The sequence below is a fragment of the Moschus berezovskii genome, chromosome 26 (genome assembly GCF_049115385.1).
Source record: "Moschus berezovskii isolate FMDL1 chromosome 26, NW_MosBer_1.0, whole genome shotgun sequence".
NCBI classification, from domain to species: domain Eukaryota; kingdom Metazoa; phylum Chordata; class Mammalia; order Artiodactyla; family Moschidae; genus Moschus; species Moschus berezovskii.
Genome location: NC_142485.1, coordinates 6,626,738 through 6,650,074, shown reverse-complemented (window position 1 = coordinate 6,650,074; position 23,337 = coordinate 6,626,738). Strand labels below are relative to the sequence as shown.

The window sequence follows — 23,337 nt, the reverse complement described above, 5'->3', positions numbered from 1 at the left end:
CCTATACTATACTGTTTTGATTACTGTAGCTTTGTAGTGTAGTCAGAAGCCAGGAAGTGTGATTCCCTAGTTCTGTTCTTCTTTCTCAAGATTGTTTTGTCTCTTTGGGCTCTTTCATGTTTCTATATAAACTTTAAAATTATTATTTTCTGGAAAAAAAATTATTCTGGTTTTGTGAAAAAAAAAAAAAAAGCAATTGTTATTTTGACAGGATTTACATTGAATCTGTAGATTGTCTTGGGTGGTATGATCACTTTAACGATATTAATTCTTCCAGTCTAAGAACATGGTGTATCTTTGCATTTGTTTGTGTCATCTTCAGTTGCTTTCACCATATCTCATGCTTTTCCAACTACAGGTCTTTTACTTCCTTAGGGAGGTTTATTCATAGGTCTCTGACTGGGTTCCGTGGAGCCCCAGGGTTCAGGGTGATGTGTAGGGACCTCCCCAGGTGATATGAGTGAGGGGAAAGGAAAGTATGATAGGGACCCACTTCTGCCTCACACAAGCATCACACCTACTGCAAATAACCAAAGGAGCCCCATTGTTATCTTTTTAAAATATATAGAGTTCTACTGAATATGACTTTTCTCAAGTAATCTGTACTGAAGAAAAATTTTTTGAAAAGTATAGTCCAGTATTCCCATTTCATGTATTAGGGAAATGAAGCCAAGTAGCATTTATTAACAGATCCAGAGGCACACAACCAGTGTGAGGACAAGGCTAGGGTTTGTTTTTCTAGCAATCCTGGCTCCCCTTTTTAGTACCATGCTGCCTCACTTCTCTGTAGCCACACACTCTTTATTATTATTATTTATTCTTTAATTGAAAGATAATTGCTTTATAATATTGTATTGTTTTCTGCCATACATCAACATGAATCAGCCATAGGTATACATATGTCTGGGCTTCCCTGGTAGCTCAGCTGGTAAAGAATATGCTTTTTGTGCAGAAGACCCTGGTTCAATTGCTGGGTTGGAAAGATCCCCTGGAGAAGGGATAGGCTACCCACTCCAGTATTCCTGGGCTTCCCTGTTGGCTCAGATGGTAAAGAATCCACCTGCAGGGTGGGAGACCTGGGTTCAGTCCCTGCGTTGGGAAGATCCCCTGGAAGAGGGCATGGCTACCCACTCCAGTATTCTTGCCTGGAGAATCCCATGGACAGAGAAACCTGGTGGGCTGCAGTCCATGGGGTCACAGAGAGTCGTCCATGACTGAGCAACTAAGCACAGCACAGCACATACATATGTCTCCTCCCTCTTGAACCTCCCTCCCACCTCCCACCCCCTCGCACCCCTCTAGATTGTCACAGAGCACCAGTTTGAGCTCCCTGCATTATACAGCAAATTCCCACTGGCCATCTGTTTTACATATAATAATGCATATGTTTCAACGCTACTCTCTCAATTTGTCCCACCCTATCCTTCCTCCACTGCACCCACGAGTCTGTTCTCTATGTCTGCATCCCCACCGCTGCCCTGCAGACAGGCTCATCAGCGCCATCTTTCTAGATTCCATGTTAATACACGACATTTGTTTTTCTCTTTCAGACTTACTTCACTGTGTTTAATAGGCTCTAGGTTCATCCACCTCATTAGAACTGACTTAAATGTGTTTCTTTTTGTGTCTGTAGGCACATACTCTTAGCAAATCTTTGCTAGGCAGGGATCACGTCTGAATGTATATTAAGAGAGATTTATGTTAAATTTATTTGGAGAAGGAAATGGCAACCCACTCCAGTGTTCTTGCCTGGAGAATCCCAGGGACGGGGGAGCCTGGTGGGCTTCCATCTATGGGGTCACACAGAGTCGGACACGACTGAAGTGACTTAGCAGTAGCAGCATGTTAAATTTATAGTCTCGTGAAATGCTTCTAGAATTACTGGTCATTCATCTATTCCACAAACAACGTTTGAAGCAGCTGTTTCAAATACCAGCTGTGCCTGGCCCTGTGGTAAAACCTAGATACACATTTGAAAAAGACAGAGGTTCTCTCCCTAATGAGAACGTAACATGGGAGCAACCGGAGTGGGTGGACTGTACCTGACAGACACATAAAAGCAGTAGTGGAACACAGTCAGCCAGCTGCCTGCTGAGGGTCTCAGCTCCCTCCTGCAGGACAATAGCCATTTCTTCCCCACTTCCTTTGTTAGGCTGTTCTTTATTCATAAAGCTTCTTTGTACTAGGCAGTATGCTGGAAATTTACAGAAAAGAAAAGGCATTAACACATTTTCCTTGGCCTTAAGAAATCTTACGGTCTAATAGACAAACATGTATTTATTTTTATTTATTTACTTATTTTTTAAAATAAGGGGTGGTTACTCTTTCTGATTGGGATGGGATGGTAAGGTGAGTTGAAGTGGATAAGAGGCACTTATAACTTAAGTTAGAATTGCTTAAAATTTAGCTACCAGTGGACCTTCAGAGAATACAGCAATTAGTAGAAAAGGGAAAATAAAATAAGTGCAGTGTCATCCAGAAGGAAGATGGATGGTCTTCTACTTTGGACCTTCACGTGTACTGCTCTTATTGTCTTCAGGATTAAATACAATATTTAATTGTAAGAAGCATTAAAAATTCATGTATCCGGCTTCGTTGTTAGAACACACAGCAGAATTAAATGTACATAATATACTTCTGGGCCCTCCACCCTCCTGCTTCCCCCCATGTCTGGGTTGCAGCAGCACTGACCTTGCTTTCATTATGTATGGCTGTTCTTTAACTCTGAATAAGCATTTTTACAACCTTGTATCATGGGATAATCTACGCTATTTTATGTTATTCTATAACTCAATTTGCCAGAATAGTTCAGTGCCTTTGTTTTTGCTTATAAATTAAATTGTTTTCTGTCTACCCTCCTATATCGGATTGTCCTGGCTGACACGTGATGTCCTGGCACAGGGACCTTTCTGTCTGTCGGATCCTGTGTTATGGAAGCCTTCAGCTTTCAGAAGTGCGGTTTTAAATACCAATAGGCCATTGTTTGGGTTCTTTATCATTTTTTAAATGAACTTTAGTTTGGCTAGTGTTCTCTTCATGCATCACAGCCCTGTCATGGCAGAGGGGCTTGTGTAACTCCATGAAGCCCTGACCCATGCTGTGCAGGGCCACCAAGTTGGACTGGTCATAGTTTAGAGTTCTGACGAAACATGGTCCATTGGAGAAGGAAATGGCAGCCCACTCTAGTATTCTTGCCTGGAGAATCAGGCGTAGAGGAGCCTGGGGGGCTACAGTTCATAGCATCACAGAGGTGGATATAACTGAAGTGACTTAGCACCCACACACCCATAAGAATGAAGTGGCTGGGCCAAAGAGGGAGTCAGCTGTGGATGTATCTGGTGGTGAAGGTAAAATCCAGTGCTGTAAAGAGCAATGTTACAAAGGAACTGGAATGTTAGGTTCATGAATCAAGCTAAATTGAATGTGGTCAAGCAGAAGATGGCAAGATTGAACACTGACGTCTTAGGAATCAGTGAACTAAAACGGATGGGAATGGGAGAGTTTAACTCAGATGACCGTTATGTCTACTCTTGTGGGCAAAGACCCCTTAGAGCAGATGGAGTGGCCCTCAGAGTCAACAGAAGAGTTCAGAATGCAGTATTTGGGGATAATCTCAAAACTGCAGAACGATCTCGATTCATTTCTAAGGCAAACCTTTCAACATCACAGTAATCCAAGTATGTGCCCCAATCACTGATGCCATTGAAGCTGAAGTTGAATGGTCATATGAAGACCTTCTAGAACTCACAGCAACAAAAGATGTCCTTTTCATCATAGGGGATTGGAATAAAAAAGGAGGAACTCAAGCGATACCCGGAATAATAGGCAAGTTTGACCTTGAGTACAAAATGAAGCAGGACAAAGGCTAACAGTTTTGTAAAGTGAACACGTTGGTCATGGCACGCACCCCTTTCCAACAACACAAGCTATGACTCTACACATGGACATCACCACCTGGTCAATACTGAAATCAGATTGATTATATTCTTTGCAGCCGAAGATGGAGAAGCTGTATACAGTCAGCAAAAACAAGACCTGGAGCTGACTGTGGCTCAGATCATGAGCTCCTTAGTGCAAAATTCAGGCTCAAATTGAATAACGTAGGAAAAACCACTAGGCCATTTGGATATGACCTAAATCAAATCCCTTATGATTATACAGTGGAAGTGATGAATAGATTCAAGGAATTAGATCTAATCGAGTGCCTGAAGAACTGTGAATGGAGGTTCGTAGCACCGTGCAGGAGGCAGTCACCAAAACCATCCCAAAGAAAAAGAAATGCAAGAAGGCAAAATGGTTGTCTGAGGAGTCTTTCCAAATAACTGAGGAAAGAAATAGAGCAAAAGGCAAGGGAGAAAGGCAAACATCTACTCAACTGAATGCAGAGTTCCGGAGTATACCAAGGAGAGACAAGAAGGGCTCCTTAAAAGAACAGTGCAAAGAAATAGGGGTTAACAATAGAATGGGGACGATTAGAGATCTCTTCAAGGAAACTGGAGCCATCAAGGGAATATTTCATGCAAGGATGGGCATGATAAAGGACAGAAATAGTAAGGACCTAACTGAACCTGAAAAGATTAAGAAGAGGTGGCAAGAATACACAGAAGAACTACTCAAGAAAGGTCTTAATGACCTGGATAACAATAGTGTGCTCACTCACCTAGAGCCTGACATCCTGGAGTGTGAAGGCAAACGGGCCTTAGGAAACATCACTACAAACAAGGCTAGTGGAGGTGATAGAATTCCAGCTGAGCTATTTCAGATCCTAAACGATGATGCTGTTAAAGTGCTGCATTCAATATGCCAGCAAATTAGGAAAATGCAGCAGTGGCCATAGGACTAGTAAAGATCAGTTTTCATTCCAGTCCCAAAAGAAGGGAAGTGCCAGAGAATGTTCAAACTGCTGCACAATTGTACGCTCATTACACATGCTAGTAAGGTTATGCTCAAAATCCTGCAGGCTAGGCTTCAGCAGTAGGTGAACCGAGAACTTTCAGATGTACAGCGGTGTGTCAAAGAGGCTGAGGAACCAGAGACCAAATTGCCAACATTTGCTGGATTATGGAGAAAACAAGGGAGTCCCAGAAAAACATCTGCTTCATTGACTGCCGTAAAGCCTTTGACTGTGTGGATCACAACCAACTGTGGAAAACTCTTAAAAAGATTAAAAAAGAATAGGAGTACCAGACTACTATAACTGTCTCCTGAGAAACCTGTCTGCAGATCAAGAAGCAACAGTTGGAACCGGATCTGGAACAACAAACTGGTTCAAAGTTGGGAAAGGAGTACATCAAGGCTGTAGATTGTCACCCTGCTTATTTCATGTATATGCAGAGTACATCATGAGAAATGCTGGGCTGGATGAATCACAAGCTGGAATCAAGACTGCTGTGAGAAATACCAACAACCTCAGGTATGCAGATGATACCACTTTAATGCAAGAAAGTGGAGAGGAACTAAAGAGCCTCTTGATGAAGGTGAAAGAGGAGAGTGAAAATACTGACTTGAAAATTCAACATTCAGAGTCTAAGATCATGGAATCCGGTCCCATCATTCCATGGCAAACAGAAGAGGAAAAAGATTAAGCAGTGACACATTTTCTTTTCTTGGGCTCCACCATCACTCAGTTTGGTCACTCTTATATTCCTGACTGAAGAATACTAAACATGCTGGAATCTTAATAATAATTCTAATGTTAATATTAGGTGGGATTCACAAATTTAGAAGATAATCTATGTGAATATTAGGTAAAAGTATAAAGCATGTTATTGGTTTGATTGTTCTGTTTAGAAGTTCAGTGAAAATGCTTTGAGTATAAGATAAGGAACAAAAAAACAGCAATGTTTTAGTTATAAAAAGGTGATTATTAACTTGAATTAGATTTTGAGCTGAAGAGTTGATTTTGCTTAAAAATTTGTTGGCTAAAAATGATACTGAATGTGAATCCTGGATTTTTATATTTAAAGGAAGATTTCAGGGTGTAGAATTAGGGAAAGTTCTCTCATTTAACTTTTTGAAGTATAATTTTATGAAGAATCTCAATCATAGCTCATGCTTAGCATTTAATCTGTAAGTAGCTATTTTTCTCAGCCAGCTCAAATATGTTGAACTCAGGTAGATAGGAAACCGGACACATTTATCACCCAACTTTTAGCTTTAAAATTAAGAGCAAGTTAAAAAAAAAAAAAAAAAAAAAGATCTCAGCTTTCTGTGTAAGTGGCATCTCAATGAAGAGATTGAGATGGATACTTAGAATTTTTAAGAATTTTATTGTTATAACAGCTTTAATGTCCAGAAAAATGGGATGAAAGTGATATAATTTACAAATATTATCTTTAACTGCAGAATATGCTGAGCAAACAGATTGGAGAGCAAATGGAATGTGACTGTAATGTCAGTAGCCCACTCATTCCAAAGTACCTTTAAATCCCTGAGATACAAAAAATTATAGAGGCTGGGATATAAGGAAAGTTTTTTCCTAATATGCTGATGATTTAGAATTTTATATCATCTATAAGCCTTTGCTTAGAAGAAAATATAATAAATGTAATTTCTACAAGAGTATGCATAATGGCTAGCATAGCACCTGGGGCATTTTAGACCATAGTTGTTTGGATTCCACTGAGCATTTTGTATATGTCCATGGTGATATACACACAAAACCTGCATTTTCCCAGGTGAAAAATTTAGCCTGATCAGTAATGAGGAAGTGATTTTTAGTTGCCCATTAAAATTTTCATAGTACATCTTTTGAAAACATCTAACATCAGTCTTGACCCCAGTATACTTACAACTATGTTTTTTTTTTAACTGTATTAATATCTGCAGTTAATTTTTTCTCAGTTTGGAAAGCATGCTGTAGTAATTGTACGTATAGTCAGATCCTTTATTTCAGAAAACCTTCCTCCTCCTCCCATCTGGCAGCATTCTTAGTGTTAAAGGACTAATGATGGAGCTTGACATTTTTAATAAAAGCATATTCTCTTTTTTACAGGTAAGATATCTGTGTCAGAATAAGGTAATTTTAGAAAATAAAATATATTTCCTGTTTTCATCAGAATTTTAGAATTGAACTTCATTTTTTTTTCTTTTTGGTCAGTAACAAAGACAGGTCCATTTTAAACTCAGCCTGCCTGAGCCACACGATATAAACTAGAAGCCCCATGACCAGTCAGCACACCTTTTATAATATTACTCTTCACTTTATTTTCCAGCAATCACTTGATCACAGTATTGGGTTGATATTCAACTTGATGTTCTGTGCCTGCACTCAACCACGATATTCATTGTCTAGGAATGAATTTACTGAGGTGTAACTGTTGTTCAGAGTCACTCAGTCATGTTTACTCTGTGACGCCGTGGACTGCAGCACGCCAGGCTTTCCTGTCCTTCACCATCTCCCAGAGCTTGCTCAGACTCATGTCCATTGTACTGGATGCCATCCAACCATCTCATCCTCTGTCGCTGCCTTCTCCTCCTGCCCTCAATCTTTCCCGGCACCAGGGGCTTTTCTAGTGAGTCAGCTCTTCACATCAGGTGGCCAAAGTATTGGAGCTTCAGCTTCAACGTCAGTCCTTCTAATGAATATTCAGGGTTGATTTCCTTTTGGATGGACTGGTTTGATCTCCAGTATAACTTATATACTGTAAAATTCATAGATTTACAGAGCTGTAAGATAATCACCACAGTTCATCACCCCACTAGACTCCATACAGGTTCTTTTTGCTTATTATTCAGAGTGTTTGATATGAACTCTTCCCTTCTGGCTGGTCCTACACTGGTTTGTGCTCACCTCTATCGAAGTGTGTATTATAATTCTCCTTTTTATAAAAGCGTAGTACCCGTTATCATTTGTATTTTTCCCCCTGCTGGACTGAGTCCTTCAAAGAGCCTTAATCGTTCTGATCTTCTCACTGCCTAGCCAAAGGCTCCTTGTAATCATTTCTGAGCTGGCAGTGACTCCCTCCTGGAGACAAGCAAGGCCTTGGCTGCTCACTGCCTTCTGTGCTCAACAGGCACCCCGGTAGACAGGGGCTTTCAAATCTTTTTAATCAAGGAGTCCCCCCCGTTACCTGCCCACAGGAGGCTGACCTGTCTGAACCTTGATTTTTCACTGCGTTGATAACCTCTGCTATTTTGGGTGGTTGTGCGGCTAAGAAATTAAGTTAGGATGACGTTCACGGCAATGACTAGATGTTCAAGGTGGAGGACCTAAGTCACATCGCACTCCTGTTTTTAATGTTCTGGCACGAGAAGTGTGTACACAAAACACTGAGTCAAATGAAGTGAGCCATCCACTTTATAAGCCCTAAGTTCAGGGCACCCTAGAAAGTTTGATCGGAAAATGCAGTGGGGATCTGAGTGACTGCTGCACGTGCTAGGCTCCACACCCCCTAACCTGAATACAGGCTGAGTAAACCAGAACTAAAGGAGCGGAGGCAAACCTGACCCTCTGGGTTTGCCGAGGGATGCTGGGGGTGGGTGCTGCGAAGCACAGTGAAGTTCACAGTTCAGAGGCTCAGGCCGATTAAAGACCGAGACCAAATCTGAGAGCTATGCGATGCTTCCCTTCCCCACGAAGCCCTGTTTGTAGCAGTTGCTTTTACTCAGTACATTGATTCTGACTTTCAAGAGAAAATTACAAGCCATACTAAAAGGTGCGCGGTTTGGAAAGACAGAGTCATCATCAAAACCAGACTCGGACATGGCTTGAAATGTGGAGTCATCCGACCAGGAACTTAATGATTACTATGCCATGGGCTCTCATGAATACAGTAGACAGCACGCAGAACGGATGGACAGTGTGAGCAAAGAAATGGAAATCTAAGAAAAATCAGAAAGAAATGCCGGGGATCAGAAACACTGTAACAGCAGTAAAGAATGCTTGTGAGGAGCTCATTAGTAGACTGGCCACATCTGAGAAAAGAATCTCTGTGAGCTTAAGAATATGTCAATAAAAACATCAAAAACAGAAAAGCAAAGAGAAAAAACACTTGGAAGAGGAGAAGGAACAAAATATCCAAGAACTCTGGGACAACTTCAAAAGATTAAAAACACGCACATAATGAATGCCAGAAAGAGAAAAGAGAGGGGAAGAAAAAGACACACACACACAAGGCCTGGGGAAGAGGGACCAGGAAATACTTGAAGCAGCAATGACCGAGAATTCTCCCCAAGTTAAGGTCAGAGACCAAGCCATGAGTCCAGGAAACCGAGAAAACCAAGCAGGATAAAAATTGCAGCTGTGAAAGAAAAAAAAAGAAGTACAGCCAGGCATTTCATTTACATCCTGCGGAAACTCAAAGATAAGGGAAAAAGTCTTGAAAGAACCTGGATGAGAAAAGCACCGTACCTTTAAAGGAATAAACCCAAGAACCTCTGACTCAGACTATGTAAGCAGAGGGTATAGTGAGACATTTAAAGTGTTGAGAGAAAAACCTCACCAACCTAAAATTCTGTGTACTGAAAACTTACTATAACTCAAAAAGATGCATGCTGCCCAGTGTGTGTAGCAGCACTGTTCACAGTAGTCAAGATACGGATACAACCTGAGCGGACATCAGCAGATGAACAGACAAAGATGTGACACACGCATGCACAAATATGCACACTGGAATAGTACTCAGTCATAAAAAGAAGGAAACGCTGCCATTGGCAACAGCCTGGAAGGACTTGGAGGGCCCTGTGCTTAGTAAAATAAGTCACACAGAGGAAAATGCTATGTGATATCACTTATATGTGGAATCGAAAACATACAGCAAACTAGTCAATATAACAACGACAACCAAAAACCAAAACAAAACCAAACAGTCACAGAGAGAGCCAGCTAGCATTTGCCAGTGGGGAGAGAGAAGCAGGGAGGGCCAGCAGAGCGAGAGGGTTAGGAGGTACGAACTACTCTGTAGCAAATAGGCTACAAGGAAACACGGCACAGCATGGGGAGTATAGCCAGTATCTTATAATAACTATAAATGGAGCATAACCTTTCAAATTGTGAATCACTATACTGCACACCTGTAACTTACATAATGTTATACATTGACTATACGTCAATGATAAAGAAGTAAGGACGTCATCCAGATGGCAGCACAGGTTGTTCCCGACTATACTCCCCCTCCTAAGAACAACAAGTAACAAAAAAAGACACGCCTGAGAGGTTCCTGGAACACAGAGAGCAGCCGGAAGCACCCCTGTGCCCCAGAGACAAAGCAGCCAGCACCAAAAGGGCAGGAGGAGAGCCGCGTGCTGACTGCATGGCCCCTTCCCCAGGCCAGCGTCCCCCACACCATGCAGCCTCTCCCTTGAGCCTGTGGCTCCCCCCGGGAGAAGGGAGAACTGGCCGCCAACCAGAACCGCACCCCCCATACCGCACTCAGCACTGTGCGTGTCTTTGTAGGAATCCCTGCTCTGATCTCGCACTTGGGAATCACCTGGGAGCCTTGGGGCTCTGTCCTGGGCGTCTGATTGAGACGGGGTGGGACACGGGGCTTGGCAGACCGCGTTCCTACCTGCATGGCCAATTATTAACCCAACCAGCAGCTGTGCTCACGCTGACCCAAGTCAGTGGCCCAGGCTGACCAGGGCAGTTGAGCAGGGTGTAGGTCTGCCTAAATGAGGAAGTTCTGCAGCCCTGGCACCTGGTTGACTCCAGTCCAGACAGAAGAGCAGAGTCACAGTCACCCCTGTTGTCGAGTGTGGCCCCAGCCCCATCTGACAGGAAGGGCTGCTGAGGACCCCCGGAAGTTGCATCAGCTTGAGCATCCCGCAGTGCTCAAGCCGAGAGGAGGGGAGGCAGAGCCGATCGCCCCCGAGGGCCACAGCTGTCTGGCCAGGGAACTTGAGCCACAGGTTAGCTGGAGTCAGGACCGCACACAGACCGCCTCAGTGGCCTTGGAGCTGCTCTTCTGGCTGAGTTCAGGAAGGGGGACTAACTCATAGCCCCACTTTTTGCCACCTGCAGCTTGCACCCACCCAGCAATGGGAACCTTCCCAGCACGCCCAGGAAGCTGAGCTGCCCATCAGCAGCCCTGTTGACAGTGGTTCTGAACACCGAGCACAGCCCCAGCTTCCTCCGTCTGCAAGGCAAAACCAGTAAGTTCGCCTAACTAGGATGTCAGGGCACACTCTTGACTGATTCAGGTCCCAAACAGTGAGGCTTGCAGACCTCGGGTCCCATCCAGGCAGACAGCATCACACTTCCTTATTTCAAGCTATACTTATAAAGGTAAGGTAATGAAAACAGTGTGGTAATGGCATAAAAACAAAGAGATCAATGGACCAGCGTAAGCCAAGCGTATACGGTCAACTGATATCTTACGAAGGACCCAAGAATACTCAATGGGGAAAAGTTCCTTTAATCTGTGTTGCTGGGGAAATTGGATATTCACATGTAAAAGAATAAAACTAGATACCTATCTTATATCACTCACAAAAATTAAGTCAAAGTGGGTTAAAGACTTGAATGTAAGACCTAACACCGTGAAATTCCTGGAAGAAAACATGAGAAAAAGATCTTGATGTGGGTCTTGGCAATGATTTTTTAGATACAACACCTAAAAGACAAGCAATGAAATCAAAAACAAGTGGGAATACATCAAACAAAAAGCTTCTTCACATCGAAAGAAATAACCAACAAAGCGAAAAAGCAAATATAATAAGGTAAATCAACTATACTTCAATTAAAAATAAACTTTAAAAATCAAAGATGCTAGAGTAAAGAACAGAGATTCAGCCGCTTTATTTAGTAACTTGTTCTGAAGAGATAGAAGTAAAATAAAGTAAACCCCCCAAAAAAGCAACCTGTGAGAGAGGATATATTGTATATTTTCTGATAAGGGGTAATATCCAAAATATATAAAGAACTCATGCAATCCAATAGCGAAAAAACAAATATTCCAATTAACAAATGGGCATAAGATTTGACTAGATATTTTCCCAAAGAAATTGTTCTTAAAAGGCCAGCTGGTACACGAGGAGATGCTCAATATCACTAATCATGAGGGAAATGCAAAACCACAATGAGAAATCACCTCATGCTTATTAGGGATGCCCATCATCAAAAAGGCAAGAGACAATAAGTGCTGACAAGGATGTGGAGAAAAGGAAGCCCTTCTGCCCTGTTGATGGGATTGTAAACTGGTATAGCCACTACGGAAAACAGTAGGTCTCTCAAAAAATTAAAAACAAATTACCATACGATCCAGCAATTTTACTACTGCAAATATATCCAAAGGAGATGAAAATAATAACTTCAGAAACTATTTGCACTCCCATGTGTGAAGCGGCACTGTTTATGATAGCCAAGACATGGAAACAACCTAAGTATCCATCCTGGATAAATGGATCAAGTTGTGGAGTATGTATAATGGGATGTTATCCAGCCACAAAAAAAAAAATGAGAAAACCCTGTCATTTGTAATAGCATAAGTGAACCTAGAAGCCATTATACTAGGTGAAATAAGCCTGTCCTAGAAAGACAAATGCTTTCATCCAATTCATAGAGACAAAGTGAAATAGTGGCTGCCAGTGTTTGGGGTAGGGGGAATGAGAAGTTGCTAATTGAAAAAGTTTAGAATTTCAGTTTGAATGGTGAACATTTCTGGAGCTTACCTTTATGGTCCGGCTCCAATATCATAGTCGTCACGACTGTTTCTGAATGAATTCAAGTTAAGTAAATATTCCAGTTCTGCTCTGGAGAAGGTTTTTGTTTTCATTTCAGCTATTACTCCCTCCCTTGCCCAGAGGCAAACACACATACATCCACGAAAGCCCCACCGATTTATATTTAAATTCAGAATTTAGGTTTCATATAACTAAGTCCCTTCAAGACAGCTTGCTTTTTGAGTTTGGTGCTGGTGTAACAGCTTTGATACAGCTGAGACACCACCATGCTGACTCGCCGAATGGGTGGTTCAGAATCTGTTCAGTGGCTGGGTCCGTGTAATGACGCTCAGCTCTTGCCAATTTTACGAAGCAGTTGTTCCAGTGAGATATAAGACTTGGTTGGGCTAGTATGACTCCTTATCTATCTTTTACGTTTCAAAATAAAAGTCGTAAGTAATATAGGATACAGTAAATTTGTGATTTACAGTCGATCTTAGAAAGAACAGAGAAATAGATTTATCTGCTATCAGCAACAGAGCTTCTGTTGTTCTCAAAATAAACTGCATTTAAGTCCTGGACTTAGTCCACCAGTGGGTCATACATGATTACACAGAGGCCAGAATGAAGCATGTGTTGGGGAATTTTGTAGGTTGTAAGGTGATGAGATGTCTGGTATCTCAGTTGAATATTTTCTACCAGGGTATTGAAATGTACAGAATATTCATATATGAATCAGTCGCCTCACCAGGAAGATAGAGAGCCCTGCTATGTCTCTTCTCATTTTAACAGAGTTATTTGTATGTCTTAGTGGCTCAGTGTACACAGAACAGTCCAGTTAGGTGGGCTGTTTTCTGTCGAAATGAGTCCACTTTCCCAGCACGTTCTTCATGCTGTCCTCTGTGTAATCATATATGAGCCACTGGGTGGTTTAAGTCCAGGACTTAAGATGCAGTTTATTTTGAGAACAACAAAAGCTCTGTTGCTGACAGCAGATAAATTTATAGAGTTCTTTTATCAGTAAATTGGGTTAATTTATATCTGCTCCCATATACAGTGGAAACAGCCTCCCTGATGGGAAAACACTGAGATTTATGATATCTGTAAAAGCAATAAAACCCTGCAGTGACACAATAAGGAATAAAGCAAATTCAGCTGTACGGTGACATGGTCTTTTCATTAACTTTTGTGATATGAAGAATACCTGTTTTGCAGGATTGAGTACTTTCAGCTCTCGTTTTACTGTCAGGATTTTATTGAGCAGTATTGTGTTGAACATTTCTCAATTATCATTCTCCTGTTTTTGTTTTTGGCTTTAATATGTCTTAGGATATACATGCCTCTCTAACAACAGTCTTTCCAAAGGAAATGAGATGCATGCCACATAAATAATTTTTAAAAATTCCAGTAGTTACATCGTAAAAGTAAAACAAAAATGGTAAAACTAATTTTATAAACAACAGAATAGGAAAAACAAGAGATCTCTTCAAGAAAATTAGAGATTCCAAGGGAACATTTCATGCAAAGATAGGCTCAATAAAGGACAGAAATGGTATGGACCTAACAGAAGCAGAAGATATTAAGAAGAGGTGTCAAGAATACACAGAAGAACTGTACAAAAAAGATCTTCACGACCAAGATAGTCACGATAACGTGATCACTGACCTAGAGCCAGACATCTTGGAATGTGAAGTCAAGTGGGCCTTAGAAAGCATCACTACGAACAAAGCTAGTGGTGGTGATGGAATTCCAGTTGAGCTATTTCAAATCTTGAAAGATGATGCTGTGAAAGTGCTGCACTCAATATGCCAGCAAATTTGGAAAACTCAGCAGTGGCCACAGGACTGGAAAAGGTCAGTCTTCATTCCAATCCCAAAGAAAGGCAATGCCAAAGAATGCTCAAACTACCGCACAATTGCACTCATCTCACACACTAGTAAAGTCATGCTCAAAATTCTCCAAGCCAGGCTTCAGCAATATGTGAACCATGAACTCCCAGATGTTCAAGCAGGTTTTAGAAAAGGCAGAGGCACCAGAGATCAAATTGCGAACATCCGCTGGATCATGGAGAAAGCAAGAGAGTTCCAGAAGAGCATCTATTTCTGCTTCATTGACTATGCCAAAGCCTTTGACTGTGTGGATCACAATAAACTGTGGAACATTCTGAAAGAGATGGGAATACCAGACCACCTGATCTGCCTCTTGAGAAACCTGTATGCAGGTCAGGAAGCAACAGTCAGAACTGGACATGGAACAGCAGACTGGTTCCAAATAGGAAAAGGAGTGCGTCAAGGTTGTATATTGTCACCCTGCTTATTTAACTTATATGCAGAGTACATCATGAGGAACGCTGGGCTGGAAGAAGCACAAGCTGGAATCAAAATTGCTGGGAGAAATATCAATAATCTCAGATATGCAGATGACACTACCCTTATGGCAGAAAGTGAAGAGGAACTCAAAAGCCTCTTGATGAAAGTGAAAGAGGAGAGTGAAAAGGTTGGCTTGAAGCTCAACATTCAGAAAACAAAGCTCATGGCATCTGGTCCCATCACTTCATGGGAAATAGATGGAAAAACAGTGGAAACAGTGTCAGACTTTATCTTTTTGGGCTCCAAAATCATTGCAGATGCTGATTGCAGCCATGAAATTAAAAGACGCTTACTCCTTGGAAGGAAAGTTATGACCAACCTTAATAATATATTAAAAAGCAGAGACATTACTTTGCCAACAAAGGTCCGTCTAGTCAAGGCTATAGTTTTTCCCGTGGTCATGTATGGATGTGAGAGTTGGACTGTAAAGAAAGCTGATCGTCAAAGAATTGATGCTTTTGAACTGTGGTGTTGGAGAAGACTCTTGAGAGTACCGCAAGGAGATCTAACCAGTCCATTCTAAGGGAGATCGATCCTGGGTGTTCATTGGAAGGACTGATGCTAAAGCTGAAACTGCAATACTTTGGCCACCTCATGTGACAAGTTGACTCACTGGAAAAGACTCTGATGCTGGGAAAGGTTGGGGGCGGGAGGAGAAGGGGACGACGGAGAATGAGATGGCTGGATGGCATCACCGACTCTGTGGACATGAGTTTGAGTGAACTCCGGGAGTTGGTGATGGACAGGGAGGCCTGGCATGCTGTGATTCATGGGGTCACGGAGAGTCGGACACGACTGAGTGACTGAACTGAACTGAACTGAATTTTATAAATTATTTTTTATTGGCCCAGTGTATCTAGAATACTCTCGTGTCAATATGTAGTAGGTATAAAAACTTGAAATATTTCCTTTTTGTCCTCAGTCTTTTTGAAATATGGCGCATTTTCCCTTTTTTCCTCGTTGTGCGTTTCAGTCTGGACTACCCACACTTTCAGGTCTAAGTAGCCACGCGTAGGCAGTGGCTCCATATTCGTGTAACTGCTTCTTTTGGCTAATGTTTGTATAGAGAGGAAAATCATAATTTCATCCAAAAACCTCACTGTGTGCATGCTAAGTCTCTTTAGTCATGTCTGACTCTTCGTGACCCCCTGGACCGTAGCCCACTAGGCTCCTCTGTCCATGGGATTCTCCAGGTGAGAATACTGGAGTGGCCTGCCACTTCCTTCTCCAAAAACCTCAGTAGAATATTTTTTAAAAAGACTGCATATGGACTGAAATAAAGAAGACTTCAAATAAATTAAAAGTGAAATAGAAATTATAACTGATTCCACAGAAATGCAAAGAATTATAAGAGACTTTATCACGGCAACAAATTGGACAAAGTAGAAGAAAAGGATGAATTCCTAGAAAAGTACAATGTACCAAGAGTGAATCATGAAAAAACAAAACATAAAACTGAATGGACCAGTTACCAGTAATTACTTGGACAGGTATTTGATTACTAATCAAATAAACAAAACAACAAATAAAAGTCCAAGACCAGATGACTTCAGTGATAAATCCTACCAAACATTCGAAGAAGTGTTAGTGCCAATCCTTAAGCTATCGAAAAAAATGAAGAGGAGTATCTTCATCAGACTCATTTATGAGGCCATCTTCACCGTGAGACCAAAACCAGACAGGGGCACTTCAGAAAAGAAAATCACAGATTAGGATTTCTGATGAACACAGATGCGAACAATCCTCGACAAAATATTAGGAAGCTGAGTTCAACAATACAAGCAACATACGTCAAGATCGAGTAGGATTTATTCCAGGGGTGCAAGGATGGGTCAAATCTATAAATCTATAGATGTGATTCATCACATTAACAAAACAGAGGATAAAAATCTTATAATCTCAACAGAAGCAAAAAAAGCATTTGACAAAATTCATCATCCATTTCTAACGTGTGTGTGTGTGTTATTCACTCAGGCATGTCCAGCTCTTTGCAGCCCCATGGACTATAGCCTGCCCGGCTCCTCGGTTCATGGAATTCTGCAGGTGGGAGTACTGGAGTGGGGGTAGCCATTTCCTTCTCCAAGGAATCTTCCCGATCCAGGGGAACCTGGGTCTCCATTTCAGACGATTCCTTACTGTCTGAGCCACCAAGAAAGCCATTCCTAATAAAGACTCTCAAAAAACTGAGTATAGTGGAAACATACATAACATAATAAGGCCATATGTGACCAGCCCACAGTAAACATCATGCTTAACCTTGAAAAATATTTCTTCTAAAATCTGGAAGAAGATAAGGATACCATGGCAATTAGCAGAGAAAAATAAAAGGCATTCAAATTGAAAAGGAAAGAGTGAAGTTGTCTTTATTTATAGGTGGCAAGGTAATATATACAGAAAACCCTACAGAGTCTGCCAAAAACTATTAGAATTTATAAATTAAGTGAATAATATAAAATCAATATACAAAAATCAGTCACATTTCTATATACCAACAGTAAACTATCAGAAATAGACATTAAGAAAACAGTCATTTTTACAGTAGCATCAAAATCAGTGAAATCCTTAGGGATAAATTTGACCCAGCAAGTTAAAGGTGTATACACTGAAATCTATAAGGCATTGATAAAAAAACTGAAGAGGACACAAATGAAAAATATTCAGTGCTAATGGATTTGAATAAATAATATTGTTAACTGTCCATAATACTCAAAACAGTCTAAAGATTCAGTGTAATCCTTATGAAAATCCCAATGGCATTTTTCACAGGAATAGAACAATGCTAAAATTTGTATGGAACCACAGAAGACTCCCGAATAGCCAAAGCAGTCTTGAGGAAAAGAACAAAGTTGGATACATCACAAATTCCTGGTTTCAAACTATAAGACAATCAAAACAATACGGTACTGACATAAAAACAGATACACAGGTCAGTGGAACCCAGTAACCCAGAGATTAACTCACAAGGTAGTTGAGCAGGTGCAGTGCAGAACGGGTTGTCCCTTCAGCAGTGTTAGGAAAATGGGTATCCACACGCAAAAGAGTGAAACTGGACTCCGTCTTACACCAAACACAAAACTAAACTCAAAATGCATGAAAGCCTTGAATGTAAGACCTGAAACCATTAAACTCCTTGACATTGGTCTTGACTGACTTTTTTTTTTTTTAATTTGGCAGCAAGCAGAAATAAACAAATGGGGCTGCATCAGACTAAAAAGCTCTGCATAACATGAAACCATCAACAAAATGAAAAGGCAGCCTATGGAATGAGAGAACATTTTTTGCAAATCTTACATCTGACAATTGGTTAATTATTCCAGAGTATACAATGACTTTCTATAATTTATTAGTATAAAATCAAATAACTCAAAAAGTTTGGAAAGGACCTAAGTAGACATTTTTTCCCAAAGAGACATGAAAGAAGTTGACAGGTATATGTAAAGGTGCTCAACATCACTTACCATGGAAATGCATCCAAACCACATGAGATATCGCCTGTTAGGATGTCTGTTTCAAACAGAGAAGAGGTAACAAATGCTGGCAAGTGTGTAGCAAAAAGAGAACCCACAAAAGCAGAATCGGTGGCAATGTAACCTGGCACAGCCGCTATGAAGAAGGCTACAAATGTTCCTCAGAAAGTTCACAGTAGAACTCCCACATGTTCCAGCAATCCGACCTTTAGATAAAGTGCCAAAATAAAGACATTATTTCAGAGGTTTCTGTACTCCCTTGTTTCAGTTCAGTTCAGTTCAGTCCAGTCGCTCAGTCATGTCCAACTCTTTGCAACCCCATGAACCACAGCAGGCCAGGTCTCCCTGTCCATCACCAACTCCCGGAGTTCACTCAAACCCATGTCCATCCAGTCGGTGATGCCATCCAGTCATCTCATCCTCTGTCATCCCCTTCTCCTCCTGTCCCGAATCCCTCCCAGCATCAGGATCTTTTCCAGTGAGTCAGCTCTTCGCATGAGGTGGCCAAAGTATTGGAGTTTCAGCTTTAGCATCAGTCCTTCCAGTGAACACCCAGGATTGATCTCCTTTAGAATGGACTGGTTGGATCTCCTTGCAGTCCAAGGGACTCTCAAGAGTCTTCTCCAGCACCACAGTTCAAAAGCATCAATTCTTCGGCGATCAGCTTTCTTCACAGTCCAACTCTCACATCCATATATGACCACTAGAAAAACCATAGCCTTGACGAGACGGACCTTTGTTGACAAAGTAATGTCTCTGCTTTTTAATATGCTGTTTAGGTTGGTCATAACTTTCCTTCCAAGAAGTAAGCATGTTTTAATTTCATGGCTGCAATCACCATCTACAGTGATACTGGATTCCAAAAAAATAAAGTCTGACACTGTTTCCACTGTTTCCCCATCTATTTGCCAATGAAGTGATGGGACCAGATGCCATGATCTTAGTTTTCTGAATGTTGAGCTTTAAGCCAACTTTTTCACTCTCCTCTTTCACTTTCATCAGGAGGCTCTTTAGTTTTAAAGTTTAGTTAAAGGTTTTGAAGTTAAGTTTAAAGTTTAGTTTTAAAGTTTAACTTATGGAAACAGAGGACTTCCCTTTAGTTCAGTCGGTAAAGAATCCACCTGCAATGCAGGAAACCCGGATTCGATTCCTGGTCAGGAAGATCCCCTGGAGAAGGAAATGGCAACGCACTCCAGTATTCTTGCCTGAAGAATCCTGTGGACAGAGGAGCCTGGCGGGCTACAGTCCATGGGGTCACAAGATTCAGATACAACTTGGTGACTAAACGGAAACAGAGTAGAAAAGTGGTTTCCAGGGCCTGTGGGGTGGGGGAAATGAGGAGAGATTGTTCAGAGGGTACAAACTTGATGCTGAAAGGTTAGTAAATTCTGAGGAGTTAATATCAAGCATGGTGACTACCGTTGGTTACAGTGCGTTGTATAACTGAAATTTACTGATGTATATACTTAAGTTTCTTACCAAAAATAAATACATCCGTAAATATGTGAGGTATTTGTTGGTTCGATATTGGGAAACCTTTCACAGTGTATGTGTATATCAAATGATTAGGTTGTATTCTTAAAATCCCTTAGTAAATCAGGTGCTTCCCTGGTCTTGCAGTGGTTAAGAATCTGCCTTGCAGTGCAGGGTACACCAGTTCAGTCCCTAGTCCGGAAAGAGTCCCACATGCTGAGGGGCAACGGAGCCTGCGTGCTACAATTGCTGAAGCCCAGAGCCCCTGTTCTGCTACAGGAGAGACCGCCGCAGTGAGGAGCCCTCGCACCCCAACCACTGAGTAGCCCCCACTCAGCACAACTCAGGAAAGCCCACCAAAGACCCAGTCAGCCAGAAATAGAACAATAAATATAAAAACAAGTAAACAAATAGGTTTTACCTCGGTAAAGCTAGAGGTGGGGAGGGGGAAGTAAATGCATAAGTAAACTGTATGTCTAGAAAATAAGGTAGTACTCAGCAGTAAATGGGAACAAGCTATTGATTCTCGCAACAGTATGGATGAGTATTAAATATGTTTTGCCAAGTAAAATGAACCGTTTATGTGACATTTTAAGAATGCCAAAACTATTGGAAAGGAGGAAAGGCTGGTAGTTCCCAGGAACTGGTCAGGGAGAGGAATTGACTAAAAGAAGGTAGCAGAGGGAATTTGGGGGTGACCGGGCTGTTCTGTTTGGTACTGTGATGGTGGATACATGACGCGGTATGCGTTTCCACCGAACTGTGCGTCTCAAGGAGTAGTAGATTTTGTGTCTGTTCATTTCTCAAATATCGGCCACAGTATGGGGAATGCAAGATATAGTTCAGACCGTACCAAATTAATTTGTTTTCCAAATGACTTGTGTAACCATTGTTCTCTGTATTTATTAGGGTTGAACATATAAATAAATAAGTATATTACAGATAAGAGAGCCAGGTTTCTCACTGTTGAAGAAATACAAATAAGCAAAGGGCAAAGGCTGGAATGAATTTTGTCTTGCGTTGGATATATCACTGTGTATTCATATAAACTCATGAAAGGGAGGGATGGAGGGATAGATAGCTGGATGAATGTGTATATGTGTTTTATATATATATATATGTGTGTGTGTGTGTGTGTGTGTGTGTGTATGTATATTACACACACATTTCCCTCGGTGTTTCTGTTCAGAGGGCCTAGAGGCAGTGAGCACACTAGCCCCTGGATTTGGTTTCTAAGTACCATTCTCCAGTAAATGGGACTGGACTCCTTGGAGAGTGGTTTCTTCCAGGCCTGAGACATGGAGAATACAAGATGAGCTTGGAGGCAGCATCTTGTGGTATCTGAAAGGAAGGATGTACTTACAAAACAGAAAGGAAAAACGATGAGACGTTCCCAGGACATGGAAGCCTACTTCGTAGGCCATCCAATGACCACGGCTGGAAAACTTTGAACAGAAGAGTGATTGTGGTATTTGACTATAATCCAAAGAATAAAATAAATATCTATGTTTTCATACTCACAGAAGAATTCCAATTAGTAATGAAGAAGAAATTATGGAAATAAAAAAAAATCACCATTAGATCACTACAGTATTATTGTCATAGGCAAGATCCACAGATGAATGCTAAAATTAGTGGTCAGAAGCTTAAGGAGAAACATGATGTATTCATAGTCACAAGGGATCTCCCCCAAATCATTCACAAAGGAAAATAGTAACTTCACAGTACAGAAACTTGCCCCTAACCACCTTAAGCAAGTAATCCAGGTTCATCTCCCTAATGATAAAACACCTACCTCCTGACGTGGTGGGCTGAGAGGGTGTCATGATATCCTTCTCAAGAATGTATGCTGCTGCTAAGTCGCTTCAGTCGTGTCTGACTCTGTGCGACCCCATAGATGGAAGCCCACCAGGCTCCCCTGTCCCTGGGATTCTCAAGGCAAGAACACTGGAGTGGGTTGCCATTTCCTTCTCCAATGTGTGAAAGTGAAGTCGCTCAGTCGTGCCTGACTCTGGGCGACCCCATGGACTGCAGCCTACCAGGCTCCTCTGTCCATGAGATTTTCCAGGCGAGAGTACTGGAGTGGGTTGCCATTGCCTTCTCCACAAGAATGTATCGCCCCAGTCTAATCATGAGAAGACATCAAACAAGCATACAGAACCACCGACTAGTACTCTTCCAAGTGTCTAGATCATGAAGGACAAGGGAAAGCCTAAGAATCGTCACTGTCTGGAGGTGACAAAAGACTCATGACAGCACTGTGGGGTCACGGATAGGATCCTGGAAACAAAAACATGAGTGGAAAAAAAAGGTGAAATCTGAATGAAGTCTGAAGTTCACGTCTTAGAATTGCATCATTAGCTTCATTCTGACAGTTTTATTTTGGTTATGTAAGGGGTTAACACTGGGGAGACTTCCATGGGGGTCCAGTGGTTAGGACTCCGTGCTCCCACTGCAGAGGGCCTGGGTTCCATCTCTGGTAAGGAAACTAAGATCCCCGCTGCTGTGTGGTGTGACCAAAACAAAAAAAATTATTAACACGGAGGAAATTTGTTGATGAGCATAAGGGAACTCTGTACTTTTGCAAACCCAAAACTGTCTATTAATAAAAGTTAAAAGTAAAATACAGTTGCCTGAGTCCAGTATTATTTTCATATATTTCACAATTATTTACAAAATACCAATGGAGGAAAAAAAAACGCTGTTTTTCTCTGATAACCAAACAAGCAGTTTTGGTGATTATTAAGCTTGTGGTTTGTTTTAAATATGTTTTGGTGGTGGCTATTTTTTTATCATTAGTTTTTATTTTTAATTTGAGGATTGTTCCTTATCACATTGTGTTAATTTCTACTGTATAACAGCGTGAATCAGCTATACATATATCCACTCCCTCGCGAGCCTCCCTCCCACCAGCCCATCCCACCCCTGTAGGTTGTCACGGAGCCCTGAGCTGAGCTCCCTGTGCTATTCGGCAGCCTCCCACTAGTGTATGTATGTCATGCGTCCCACCGTCCCTTCCCCTGCTGTGTCCATAAGTCCGCTCTCTATTCCTGCCCTGCAAGGAGGTTTATCAGTACTGTTTTTCTAGATTCCATATTTTGGTAGAAATGTTGGTGGAAAAATTCAATATTCAAAGCTTAACAACAGTGAAACCAGAGGTGATTCAGGACACTGAAACAGGTGAAGTATAAGACAAGTGCTCCTATTCTGGTTATGTGTTTTCCAGCAGTTACGTCAGAGCTTGTCAACTTTCTTCTCCTCTTCCCCCTCTTTATTAAGTGATTCTGACCGCCTCCTTCATACTTAATGTACATTGTACTGTCAGAGTTAAAGGAACAGGGGTTCAGAAGGCAGGGCTGGGCAACCAGGGACTTCCTCAGTTGGTGATGGGACGCGTGGGAAAGCCAAAGCACTGTGCGCGGTGCCCC

At 41.5% G+C, this 23,337-nt stretch overlaps 1 protein-coding gene across 11 annotated transcripts in view; it reads left to right on the top strand.

Moving 5' to 3' along the window:
• PSD3 (pleckstrin and Sec7 domain containing 3) overlaps nucleotides 1-23,337 on the top strand; it is a 610,189-nt gene that overhangs the window by 476,835 nt on the left and 110,017 nt on the right. The window lies entirely within an intron of this gene.